Source organism: Primulina tabacum, chromosome 10 (genome assembly GCF_025594145.1).
Source record: "Primulina tabacum isolate GXHZ01 chromosome 10, ASM2559414v2, whole genome shotgun sequence".
Lineage (NCBI taxonomy): Eukaryota > Viridiplantae > Streptophyta > Magnoliopsida > Lamiales > Gesneriaceae > Primulina > Primulina tabacum.
In genome coordinates, this window is record NC_134559.1 from 12,792,712 (window position 1) to 12,807,225 (window position 14,514).

The 14,514-nt window shown below is 36.5% G+C and overlaps 1 pseudogene; it reads left to right on the forward strand.

Annotated features, from left to right (window-relative positions):
• The first annotated feature begins 10,883 nt into the window (after positions 1-10,883).
• Positions 10,884-14,215, forward strand: LOC142505196 (uncharacterized; annotated as a pseudogene).
• The last annotated feature ends 299 nt before the right edge of the window (positions 14,216-14,514 follow it).

The following is a 14,514-nucleotide window of genomic DNA, read 5'->3' on the forward strand; positions in this document are numbered from 1 at the left end:
GACGACCAGGGCAGTGGCTAGAGCAGTTGGGTTTCAGTGGTGATCCAGTGGAGATTTTATGTGGCGTATCGTTTTCTCGTTCTGAGTTATGTTTTTGTTATGGTTGTATTAATGTTTAAGACTGTTGTTATTGTTTTGTTTTCGTTTGGGTTGTAAGATGATTAAGTATTTGGTTTCCGCTGTTTAATTGTTGTTATTAAGTTTAATGTTGCATGTTTATTAGTCTGTTTAGTAGTGGCTCGGGTAAGGGCGCTACATTTGGTGGTAACAAAGCATGCAAAGATTTTTGGGACATTATTAATTCTGTTTTGAGGATTTAGAGGTTGATTTTGGTTTCCTTTCAGATGTCAGAGATGAAAGAGTTGAAACAACAGTTACAAGATCTTCTTGACAAATGGTACATTAGACCCAGTGTGTCTCCTAGGGGAGCACCAGTGTTGTTCGTTAAAAAGAAAGATGGGTCTATGCTACTTTGCATAGATTATCGACAGTTGAACCGAGGAACAGTCAAGAATAAATATCCGTTACCACGGATTGATGATTTGTTTGATCAACTGCAAGGGACTTCAGTGTACTCGAAGATCGATTTACGGTCTGGATATCATCAACTTCGAGTTCATCAACATGATATCCCTAAGACTGCATTTCGAACAAGATATGGGCATTACGAGTTTCTAGTGATGTCGTTTGGTTTGACGAATGCTCCAGCAGTATTTATGGATTTGATGAACCGAGTATTCCAGAAGTATCTTGACAAGTTTGTCATTGTCTTTATTGATGACATACTGGTATACTCTCGTAGCCTTAAAGAACATGCACAAAATTTAAGGATTGTGTTGCTAACTTTAAAGAATCACCAACTGTATGCTAAGTTGAACAAGTGCGAGTTTTGGCTTGACAGAGTTGTCTTCTTGGGACATGTTATTTCCAAAGATGGGATATCAGTAGATCCTAGCAAGATCGAAGCAGTGTTGAGTTGGGCATGATCGAAATCAGCTCAAAAGATAAGAAGTTTTCTAGGTTTGGCAGGTTATTACCAGAGATTCATCTCAGGATTTTCTCATATTGCCAAACCATTGACACAACTGACGTGTAAGAATGTGCAGTTCGAATGGACACATGATTGTGAAAATAGTTTCAATGAACTGCGTCAAAGTTTGAAAACTGCTCTAGTTTTAGCTCTGCCATCTGGATCAGGAGGGTACATTGTGTACACTGATGCATCACTTCAAGGACTTGGGTGCGTTTTAACCCAGAATGGTCATGTGATTGCAAATGCATCCAGACAGTTGAAGAAGAATGAATAGAATTATCCAGTTCATGATTTGGAATTGGCAGCGATTGTGTTTGCTTTGAAGATCTGGCGATATTATCTCTACGGAGAGAGATTTGAGATATTTATAGATCAAAAGAGTTTGAAATATATCTTTACTCAAGCATAGTTGAATATGCGCCAAAGAAGATGGATGGATTTGTTAAAGGATTATGATTGCGAAATCAATTATCATCCAGGATCAGCGAATCTTATAGCTAATGCTCTTAGTCGCAAGGTGAGATTATCTGTACTTCAGACAAGTTTAATATCAAGTGTAATCTAAGATTGTTGTTCTCTGGGATTTCACTTCCGTCATAAGAAAGGAATGGAACACATTCGAGTAACGAGCATTTTATCTGAACCGACGTTGTATGCCAAAATCAGAGAAGCTCAGTTTTATGACCTGAAAGTGAAAAAGTTAGCAAGGTTAGCTAACGGAGACAACACATTTGGCTTTGCGTTCCAAACAGATGGGACCTAGTGTCTGTCAGGAAGAATCATAGTTCCAGAAGATTCTAAATTGAGAGACGAGATTTTATCTCAAGCTCATAGGAGTAAGTTGAGTATCCACCCTGGAAGCATGAAAATGTACAAGGATTTGAAGACCAAGTTTTGGTGGAAAGGTATGAAGAAAAGTGTGTACCAGTTTGTAGCCAAGTGTTTGGTTTGTCAGCAAGTGAAAGCTGAACATCGACGACCAGGAGGATTATTTCAGAATCTTCCTATCCCTGAGTGGAAGTGGGAGCATGTAACGATGGATTTTGTCACTCACTTGCCGTTATCTTCTAAGAATTGTGATGCAATTTGGGTTGTTGTGGACCGACTGACTAAGTCAGCACATTTTATTCCGTATAGTCGGGAATATAGTTTCGATCGCATGGCAAGACTATACATCCAAGAGATTCTTAAATATCATGCTGTGCCAACAAGTATAGTCAGTGACAGAGATCCACGCTTTACCTCAAGGTTCTGGGGAAGTTTTCAAAAAGCGTTGGCAACGACATTGAGTCTGAGTACTGCCTATCATCCAGAGACCGATGGTCAGTCTGAGAGGACTATTAAGACACTTGAGGATATGTTGCGTGCTTGTGCTTTAGATTTTGGACCAGCATGGCATGATCATTTGCCGCTTGTGGAGTTTGCATATAACAATAGCTACCACAACAGCACTGGTATGGCTCCGTTCGAAGCATTGTATGGTAGACGTTGTCGTACTCCATTGTTTTGGGACGAAGTAAGAGAACAAAAAGTGCAAGAACCTGAATTAGTGCAACAAGCGATTGACGTAGTGGAATTGATCAAGAAAAGAATTAAAACTGCACAAGATCGTCAATCGAGTTACGCGAATACCAAGCGTAGACCTCTACAGTTTCAGTTAGGGGAAAAAGTTTCCTTAAAGTTTCACCATTCCGCAGGGTAATGAGATTTGGACTCAAGTGAAAATTAGCCCCAAGATTCATCGGACCTTTTGAGATCTTGGAATGTGTTGGAAATTTGGCGTATCGATTGGCTTTACAGCCATATCTGTCCAGCATTCATAATGTCTTTCATGTATCGTTGCTTCGACGGTATGTAGCGGATGAATCGCACGTTCTTGGTCCGACAGATGTTCAACTTGAAGAAGACTTGACTTATGTCGAGCAGCCGCTTTTAATCCTGGGTAGGAAAGAGAAAAAGCTCATAAACAAGACCATTCCACTTGTTCTAGTGCAATGGCAATGCCGAGGTACTGCAGAAGCAACTTGGGAGTTAGAGAGTTGTATGCAGTATCCACATTTGTTTTGAGTGTATTTCAGTTTTGATTTCGAGGACGAAATCTTTGTAAGGAGGGGAGGATGTAATGACCCAAATCCTTGTTTTGAATGAAGTATTAATTAAGAGATAATTAATGAGTTGTTAATTAAGTATTATTAAGGAATTGATAATTCGGGATCAAGCTGTTGAGATCCACCGAATTTAAAAAGGGATAAACCGATCTACTTCAGATTTCATTATCTCGAGAAATCCAACTAGACAAATGAGATTCTGACACGTGGCAGATAAGATTGATTCGGATTTTCTGGAATAGTCCGGATGCATCCTATAAATGGAAGCTGATTCTTTTGTTTCCTACACCGCATTCTTCAGAGAGAGTTCTAGTTATATCATAGGTTTTCTAGCCAGTTTCTAGGGCACTTTGGTGTAGGAAAGTTTCGGAGCTAGTGTGGACTCGAGGAGGGTCGGTGATATGAGATCAAGACATCATCAGGGGGCTGACGACGGACGCAGATATAATCCTAAAGCCTTAAATAGTGATTTAAGGATCATTAGGGAGAACTTGTAGCATGTTTGATCTGGTTTTATAGTGATTTCATTATGTTGGTATTGTCTAGGTTCAGAGCTTTCTGTCAGATTGTTTTAGTGAGGTACATGATGTACTGACTGAGATATCCAAGCGTAGTATACACTCTTATATGCTGCATATTTATCTGTTGCATGATACATGTTTTACTGTTTTGGCATATTATGCATGACGTATCATGTTGAGCCTGATATCTTTTGAAATATACCTCGTTTGTTGGGGCCGCTCAGCTCTATTTTGTATTGTGGACGATGGGACATCGAGAGCTACAGTGTTCGAGGGGACTCGCGGGCTCTGATGACCTGGACATTGTAGGTCCATGTCTTGATGATGAGTGTGGGAGCCAAAACATAGCTAGGGCAGATCAGAGACTACACACTCAGGCGCTTCTAGACTGAGCATGAGATTTTTGACTTGATCCTTGATATCCGAGCATATTGCATGTCGCATGATATCAGTTTGTATACTCGTACATTCTCGTATTGGGCGATTGTCGCTCACGTCCTTGTTTTCATCTTGGGCACCCCATTCCACGGGGCAGGTCTTAGGTTGGACGGTTCGGACGACCAGGGCAGTGGCTAGAGCAGTTGGGTTTCAGTGGTGATCCAGTGGAGATTTTATGTGGCGTATCGTTTTCTCGTTCTGAGTTATGTTTTTGTTATGGTTGTATTAATGTTTAAGACTGTTGTTATTGTTTTGTTTTCGTTTGGGTTGTAAGATGATTAAGTATTTGGTTTCCGCTGTTTAATTTTTGTTATTAAGTTTGATGTTGCATGTTTATTAGTCTGTTTAGTAGTGGCTCGGGTAAGGGCGCTACATGAACAAACTCAAGCACCTCCAGAACCTATGTCATTAAGAAGATCCAAAAGAGAGGGATAAATATAATTTTATAATAATGCTAGATTATTACATCGTATTTATTCAAGAATATGAGGCAGACATTGGAATGATGGAGGACGATCCTATCAACTTACCTCAAGTCATAGAAAGTTCTAACTCTCGAAAGTGGAATGATACCATGAATGAGGAGATAAAATACATTAAGGAGATATATGAGATCTTGTCCCGTCGGTGCGAATCTCATTGGTTGCAAATGAATATTTAAAACCAAGAGAGATTCTAAAGGCAATGTAGAACGATATAAGGATCGTCTTGTCACTAAAGGCCTTACACAGAAAGATGTCATTGATTATAAAGAGACCTTATCTCCGGTTTTTTCGAAAGCCTCTTTAAGGATTATAAAGACTTTGGTGATGCATTTCGATCTTGAGCTTCATCATATGGATGTAAAGACTGTGTTTCTAAATGGTGACATTGATGAAACGATTTATACGGTGTAACCAGAAATTTTTTTTCCAATGATACAAATAATATGGTTTAAAAATTAAAAAAATTGATCTATGGATTCAAGTAGACATCTCGACAATAGTATTTAAAATTTCATCAAGTGATCATCTTATCTGGTTTTGAGATGAATTTGGTAAATGATTGTGTGTACTATAAGTTCAGTGTGAGTAATCATATTTTTATGACACCAAGAGATTTATCGCTAAGAATTTTGATATGAAAGATTTTGGTAATGCATTTTTGTATTTGGTATCCAAATACATCTGAATCGTTCTCGAGGTATTCTTGGTTATCTCAGAAAGACTATATCGAGAAAGTTCCCAAGCGATATGGATACAAGACTGTAAACCAACAGATACCCCTGTGGCTAAGGGAGACAAATTTAGTCTTAAACAATGTCCCAAGAATGATTTTGAGGATAAAGAAATACAAAAGATTCCATATGCATTTGCAATAACGAGACTAATGTATGCTCAGGTTTGTATATGTCCAGATATTCTGTACGTGAAAAGAATGTTGGGAATATATCTAAGTAATCAATGAGTAGAAAATTGGAAAGCAGTCAAAAGAATTTTACAGTACATACAGAGAACAAAATATTACATGCTCATATATCGTAGGTTGGATCAACTTGAGATCATTGGTATACTGACTCTGATTTTGCTGGATGCCAAGATAGTATGAAATCTACGTCGGACTCCATCTATCTCCTTACTGGAGGTGACGTTTCATGGAGTTCTAAATAGTCTCTTATAGACTCTTCCACCATGACAACTGAGTTTATATCATGTTATGAGACATCAAATTATGAAATATGACTGCAAAATTTTGTCACGATATTGCGATTGTTGATGGCATTGAAAGACCACTAAGAATACATTGTGACAATATATCAGCAATTATATATTCCAATAACAACATGAGCTCGATGAAGTCAAAACATATTGACATCAAGTTCCTGATTGTTAAAGAAATAATTCAGAGTGACAAGTTGTCTCTTGGAGAAATGTAAGGCCCTAGAGTATATTATCTGTAAATTGGCATAATTAGAATAATTATTGAGTTGCGAGAGAAAAATAATTCAAAACTGGGATAAATGAGCTTGAGTTACTATTTTTAGTAACCATTTAATATTAAAATACATATATATATATAATATATATATATACATATATTACATACACACCCATCAAAAGAAAAGACAGAAGAAAGAAGAAAGAAGACCCAAGCTCTTCCTTGTTTTCCCATCACCCTTGTAGCGGCTGCAGTAGAATTGTCGTATCTCTTCTGTCCGAAGTTGAAACCCAAATATTCTTATAGTGTTGTCTTCCTAACATCATAACCTTTGATTCAAGCTATAAATCAGTCATTTTGAGCAAGGATTCAATTAGATTGAAGCTATTGTTCTTGTGCTCTATTTCTCAGAGATTTATTGTCCGATTTGGTGAGCTGTTCTTCTTGTTGCTGCGATTTTTACAGCTTGAGTTTGTAGAAATGACATAAATAAATATTGTAGATCTTTGTGTTGGCTATCATTGAGCACTAGAATCATCGAATTTCAGTTTGAAACGGATTTGATATGATTTTGCAGCCAAAATGTGTCAAAATCGGATTCGCAATTGAACTGTCTAGAAAGGTTATTGTAATTCGAGGTTATGACCTTTGTACACTTGGATTCTGAAATTATGGTTTAAATAAAAATTTTAGATCTTGTGTTATCTTCGGAAATGAGACTTGAATCGTTAAAATATATCAAGAATTGAGAGAGTTATGTATTTTTTTGTGAAACTGCTCAAATGCCATGTTATGTCCAAAAACAAATCGGATATAGTGAATTCAATGAAATGTTGGGCTCAATCGATTGAGAATTTGAATATGGCTTAAACAAAAAAAAATTAGATAACTGAGTTTCTTTAATTTCCAATTGGCGAATATTGATTTGAGTCAATATTGAGGTATATATGAATTTTATGCTCTGAAGTGCCGAATTTGGAACTATAACATAATGTAGTTTTCATGATTTCTGTTTTTGGGAGTTTTAATCGTGTCGAGATGATTGAATTTCTTATTGATTTTTCCGATGAAATGGGTCATTATTCGGCTTGTTGTTATGTGTTTTAGGCGATGATCTTGAAGTAAAGTTGATCATTGGAATTGTTAAGTTGCTATAGGTATGTTACAGTTCGGTAACATACAACGGTAATACATATATTAAGTTTTAACATAAATATGCGATGTTATTGTTGTTTACGTGCTTATGTGGGTTATGTGTGTTGTTAAATGCCTCGTTGTTTTATATAATCATTATGTGGCATATTCTATGGTATTTAGTATATGGCATGATATTATGACATTCATGCTGAGCCATATCGTTCTTGTTAGCCCGTTGTCGATATTCATTGTTATATGACACTGTTTTTTATCTCGGGATCATGGTCATCTGACAGACCTATATAAATTGATACACATGAAACCATAGATATGATTGAACAATCATGTAGTTAGTTCAACCTTTTGAGGTGAGCGCTGGGATTGTGTCATCCACTTGTTTTGTGTCATTCCTTTATATATCGTTACAGCTGTATAGATGCCGAGTTGGGGGTGTTGATTTGCATAGCCTGACATACCTCGCATACTTGGCACGGCGGTTTAGCAGCGTGATGATGTAGCTCCCCTATGTGTCGCTAGAGCATTATTCTTGTTGATCGTATCGTTCATTTGGCTCAGTTTATCCGCATTGATATTGAGTCATGTTCATACATTTCACATTTCATTTACATATATATTGATGCATGATTTATATTATTGTTATATTTGTTGAACTGTTTCATAATAGAATCCTAACCTCAATTGTTTATTGGGGGGCCGCTGTGATTGCTTTTGGGCACCATGGTAGATCTCCCGAGTGGCTTTGCAGCACCAAGCTGAGGTTCCGCTAGCGGAGCTCGTGATTGAGGTGGAATTGCTTGGTGCTGTCCATTGAAGTCTCCCAACTAGTCTTTATGGTTGTCTTGGAGTTTGCGTCAGTTCTATGTCGTATTTTATATACCGGGGAGATGCCCCGAGTATCTGTATAGGTGTTTGACTTATTATTATTTAGTTTGGATTAGTTTTATTATGTTTTAATGTCTTGTCGACTTAGTTGAACCAATGCTTGAGAATTGTTAACGTGTGCCTAGTCGGCAGTTGCATGTGATTGTTTATAATTATCGCAGCGTCAATCTTGAATCATTTTACTATTTTTCTGATGCTTGAGTTTTCGAGATGTCCTACTTATCGGGAGGTCATGCCGAAATTATTTTAGGCTCTGAAGTCCGTTTTAAAGTATTTTAAACAATTTTCCGCTGCAGAATTAAATCAAATCATTATTGTTTGATCATTAATTGCCATTTGAATAAATGAGCCTCACATCTTGGTATCAGAGCGTAAACTAGGATACGCTCAAACTAGAGTCTAGGACATGAGTCTTGTCACTAATGGTTGTTGCGCCTGTGTTTGTTACTTGACAGTGTGCTTATGTGATTATATGATTTGTTTATTTTCATTATAATTGTTATAAAATGTTATATTTTATAGAATGGAAGGAGATGGTGAGATTCTTGTTGGTGAGATTCCTCTTGTTATAGGTCGTGGTTGTGGTCGTAGACGGGGTAGGCCTCGTACCCGTGTTGATGATACTAATGATGAGCAAGCTGTTGATCAGTTAGAGCAACTTAGGATGGACGAGTTAGTTGTCCGTTTTCATTCTATGCATCCATCTTGATTCAGTGGTTCTGAGGGAGCCGAGAAAGCTGAACTATAGATTTCTGAGATTGAAGAATTGTTTGATCTGATTGAGTATCCTTCAGAGCGTCGATTAATATTAGCTGTGCATCAGTTGAAAGATCTACCTTGATGACCTTAGATGCTCAGATGATTGTTCCATCGTGGGATATATTTAAGTTGAAGTTAAATGGGCCTCACAATGCTTAATTAACAACCATTTAGTCATCTCTTAATCAGTAATTCATTCGAAATAAGGATTCGGTCATTACATGAGTTGACTATTAAGTTAAGCCCAAAACTAAAGTGACCGATTAAAGTTTCTGCTATTAAACTTTAATGTATCTAATAGGTTACGAGCCTTTAATGTGTAGAGACACAAGTGTAATTTACGTTTTTATGATGATCTAAAACAGAAATATCAGAAGATAATGGTAAACATTATCTATATATAAGTTATGGTCCCAAATCGCGCAGAATCACGTTTTCTATTGTCTCTCCCATTAAGAAAATAGTTCAGAAGATAAAACTAAAATATTCTCTCAAGGAAAATAGTTTGTAGATCTCGAAGATCAAGACACGTTCTAAAGAATTCAAGATAACGGCTTCAGGTACGCTTCCTCTTAAATTTCAATCAAATTTTTAATGATTTAGCATGATAAATTATGTGGTCTATGTGGATTTTCCCCAACAGGACATGGCCCATCGACTGATATACATATAAGTAGGTCTATTGTGATACAGTCTCACAAATTTATATTCGTGAAACAGATCAACTCGGTCTATATTTATAACGAAAAACAACATTTTTGAGAGTGATATTTTTTCATAGGTCCCGATCGGATATGAGATATACATTATAAATTTGACCCATGAAACGATGTCATAAGAGTTTTTATAGATATATATTTTAGTCTTTGTGCTCTTTGATGTTTCCAATTAAGAATATTTAAGTTTTCTATGTAAAATATAATATAATCTTTATGAATTCATAGTCGTGAAATTATGTAAATTCCACTAAGTTAAAAAATATATCAATTAATATAATGAATCAATAAATCTTTTTTTTTTTTAAAAAATCGATACACAAGAAATTAGGTTGATATTAATTTGTCATAGTTGAATTCATGGTAAAGATGATTCATTTGCACCGAAATATCACTGTCATTCACTAAAACCTTTTTAGATAAGATGTCAAAACAATTTTGTGAATTTTTATCATCAAAGCGAATAAGTTTTTTTTATTATGACACTAACTTATAATTTATTTGATATCAATGTTTCAAACTTGAGATGTGATCTCGGATTCGAAATTAAATTGTAACAAACACGTTAACCGGAATATTATAATAAATTTCCCATTATGTGTTATATCGAACAGAGAACTATTATTTTACCATTAATGAGTGATATTGGTGGTGGTACTAATTGCGTACCATTAACTTCCAATGAATCTCATTTTGGATTTTTAGCTTCATTCAGATCCAAGCTGAGCCAAAATCCAATCGAAATTGTGGCTTAACGAGGTTGCACCTCAGGAAATTGTTTCTTAACGAGGTTGCACCTTAGCCTTCAGTCCAGACAGTTTTTTTTTTTTTTTTTTTTTAAAAAAATTGCGATACAGTTCAAAATTTTAAAAAAAAAAATGTAAATATCAAAATCTCGATCAATCAAATAATATATCTTAAATTATCCTACTTCATTTAAACAATAATAACTTGAGAGAAAATTACATTTTTGTCGTATTTGTTTGTTTCTTTACGGTTTTGTAATATATGTTATTGAATTTCAATCTTAGTGATATATCCATTGATATTAGACCATTTTAGTTTTTTTTTTTTACTGGAAGTGTTGACGAAACAATGTCGGAAAAAAAAGATTAAATTGCAAAAAGACAATATTAACAGACTAAAAATTGAAATTTAATAATATAGATTACAAAAATCGAAAAATAAAACAAAAAAAATTTCCAAAATTTTGAATCAAAATATAGATAAAAAATTTAAAATTTTCCTACTTCCATGTGTGTGTAATTTTCACGGTTGGACCACACTTTGGCGGTCGTTCGGTGCACTTTCTCACACCCGAAACATGAGACATTCTTTCCACTTGCCATCATGCCAAGACAAAAAAATTGTAGAAGCTAAACAGCAAATTAAACTCAAATTTCCTGTGCTACTCCTATGGTGTCAGCCCCTCCAATTTCTCACTCTAAATTCTTCATTTTCAGGATATTTTACAGAAATTCTGCTGCCTTCTCTCAAGCCTAGTTCCATTAAACTTTGGAGAACCACCATAGATGCATGAACTCTATTTTTGGTCATTCTTGGAGAAACACCGTGTTGTATTCTTGGGCCAAAGAATTTGACTCACACTCCTACCACTGGTTAGTTTATTATTGGACAAGGAATCCTGCATTTCTTTTCAACTTTTTCGAAAATTTTTTTTTGAATGACATGGGAAGATTTAAATGTTTAATGGTTCAAGTGAATTGTGGGGAATTGTTGAAATTGGTTGCATTTAATCATTTGTATGCTTATTATCTCGATTTATGTAATGTCCCTTCACGTTTTACGTTGAAGCTTGATTTGAACGAGTTTCCCATTTGTACTGTTTCCTCAATGTAGGCAGTATTGAGGCAAAATGGGGAAGGGCTCTGTTTTCTTGATTCTGCTTCTGGTATTTTATTGCTTGGAGCTCATTGTAGATGCAGAATACAAATTATACACCGACCCGAAAAGGCCGCTAAATCGAAGAATCAAGGATTTGATGAAAAGAATGACCCTAGAGGAGAAGATTGGCCAAATGGTGCAACTCGAACGTACTGTGGCATCGGCTAAGGTCATGAAGAATTACTTCATAGGTATGCATCAATCGGGAGGCGGACCTAGGAAATTTAGTCGAGGAGCCGAGCTGGAACAAGATGGATGAAGTTTGAATTTTTGTAAAAGTTGCATGTAGAATTTTAGAATTTCATGATTTATGTTGTTTCGTGCTTGTTTAATGCCTTCTCTTACTTGGTAACAGGGAGTGTCTTGAGTAGTGGAGGTAGCGCCCCAGCTCCACGCGCATCTCCTGAAAGATGGGTGGATATGGTGAACGAGATTCAGAAAGGATCGCTATTGACACGCCTTAAAGACCCATGATTTATGGGATTGACGCAATTCATGGCCACAACACTGCTTATAAAGCCACAATTTTCCCACATAATGTCGGCCTTGGAGCTACCAGGCAAGTGAATGTAACTTGGAGCCAATTTGTTGAAACTGCTAAATCATCTGTTTCTTCACAGAGATCCTGAACTGGTCAAGAAAATTGGTGCTGCAACTGCCCTTGAACTGAGAGCAACCGGAATTCCTTACACTTTTGCTCCTTGCATTGCGGTAACAAGCGTAGTTCCAATATGTTTTAGCTAAATTAACTTTTGAACTTGCATAATTTATCTGGTCGATGTATAAAATTGCAATGGTTTACTACTTGTAGGTATGCAGAGATCCAAGATGGGGCAGGTGCTATGAGAGCTATAGTGAAGATCCTAAGATTGTTCAAGAAATGACTGAGATTATACCGGGACTTCAAGGAGATATACCGGCTAACTCTCGGAAGGGTGTTCCATATGTTGCTGAAAAGTAAGCGCCCGATCATCTACTGTATTATATAGTTTCATTTGATAAGTTTTTCTACCATTGAAGCAACTTTGTACTTGGGTATAGAACAAAGGTCGCAGCCTGTGCCAAACACTATGTTGGTGATGGTGGAACAACTAAGGGCATAAATGGTAACAATACGGAGATTAGCAAACATGGAATGCTTAGCATACATATGCCGCCGTATTATTTTTCAGTTATTAAAGGAGTAGCAACTATCATGGTTTCCTACTCGAGTTTGAATGGGGTAAAGATGCATGCTAACCGTGATCTTATCACAGGATTTCTTAAGAATACACTAAACTTCAGAGTAAGTATGAATGTGTTCTTCAAGAAAGACTCAATAGGGATTTTTTTTGGTTTTTTTTTTTTGTTTGTTTGTTTTGATTTCAAGAAAGCAAATTTCAGGGATTTGTGATATCTGATTATATGGGTATTGACCAAATTACTTCTCCACCCCATGCAAATTATACATATTCGATTCTTGAAGGAGTTGGTGCTGGCATTGACATGGTTGGTTGAGCTTATTTATTTATTTTGAATAATTTCATATAATCTATCTTCCCCATTTTCGATTTTTTTGGTGGCGTCATTTTCAGGTTATGGGTCCATTTAATTATACAGAATTCATTGATGGGGTAACATATTTGGTTAAAAATAACTTTATTCCCATCACTCGAATCTATGATGCTGTGAAACGGATTTTAAGGGTAAAGTTTACAATGGGTTTGTTCGAAAACCCACTGGCCGATTATAGCATGGCCAAGTACTTGGGAAGCCAGGTTGGTTCAAAATTTATTTTAGCCGGATTCTGAACAACAAATACATTTTGTTCTTATGTCTATAGCTTTTAATACAAGGATAATAACTCGAATACATTTGTTATGGCCTAACTTCAATAGAAGCATAGAGAACTAGCGAGAGAAGCTGTGAGGAAATCTCTTGTGCTGCTAAAGAATGGTGAATCTGCAGGCAAGCCATTAATGCCACTGCCTAGAAAGGCATCAAAGATACTTGTTGCAGGAACTCATGCCAACAATCTCGGTTACCAGTGCGGCGGTTGGACTATTAAATGGCAAGGAAAAAGTGGCAACCTAACAACTGGTAAGTCCGGAATTCAACTCTAGTCTACCATCACTCGTACCGATGTCTGCAACAGAGATTCGGATCGTTACAAAAACGTGTAATCATCTCTGAATGGCCTTTGCGTTCATCAGGTACCACAATTCTCACAGCAATAAAAAACACTGTTCATCCTGATACCGAGATAATCTTCAAAGAAGAACCTCATACTGGTTACATAAGAAGGCACAAGTTCTCATATGCCATTGTTGTGGTCGGAGAACTGCCGTATTCAGAAGTAGTTGGAGATAGCTTCAACTTGACACTTCCTGAGCCGGGGCCGAGAACAATTAAAACGTTTGTGCTGCTGCGAAATGTGTTGTCATTCTGATTACCGGTCGTCCGGTAGTGATTCAACCATATCTTGATCAAATTGATGCGCTTGTAGCTGCATGGATTCCAGGCACGGAAGGACAAGGTGTTGCTGATGTTTTATATGGTGACTATGGTTTTACAGGAAAACTACCTCGTACGTGGTTCAAAACTGTCGATCAGCTTCCGATGAACGTCGGCGATGAGCACTATGATCCATTGTTTCCTTTTGGATTTGGGCTTGTCACAGAACCTATAAAGGTGAAGTGAATAGATATAGTGTGGGTTCTTGTTGAGCTAATTTCTTGATTTAATTTCATTGATGGTGAAACGAGAAAAAAATGAATAAAATGTCCACGTTTTATACAATTGGTTCTCTTGCTACTCTATCTATAAAATCTAATATTGGGCTATTATTTCTGACCTTAAAACTATGCAATTTTTATCTCTAGCTTAATTTAAGTTCCTTTAAATATTGTATATCTTTGATAATTATCGTCTGAGGGTCAAATTTCGGCATTTCAAGAATCTCCATGAAGTTCAAAGATATGTTACTTAATGCATGATATAATCCCTAATCAACATATCACCAAGTATGTGAGCAATATATGAAGAGAACGTGTTGATATATTAGTGTGCGGTCCATCATTTCGATTTTCAACCGAATT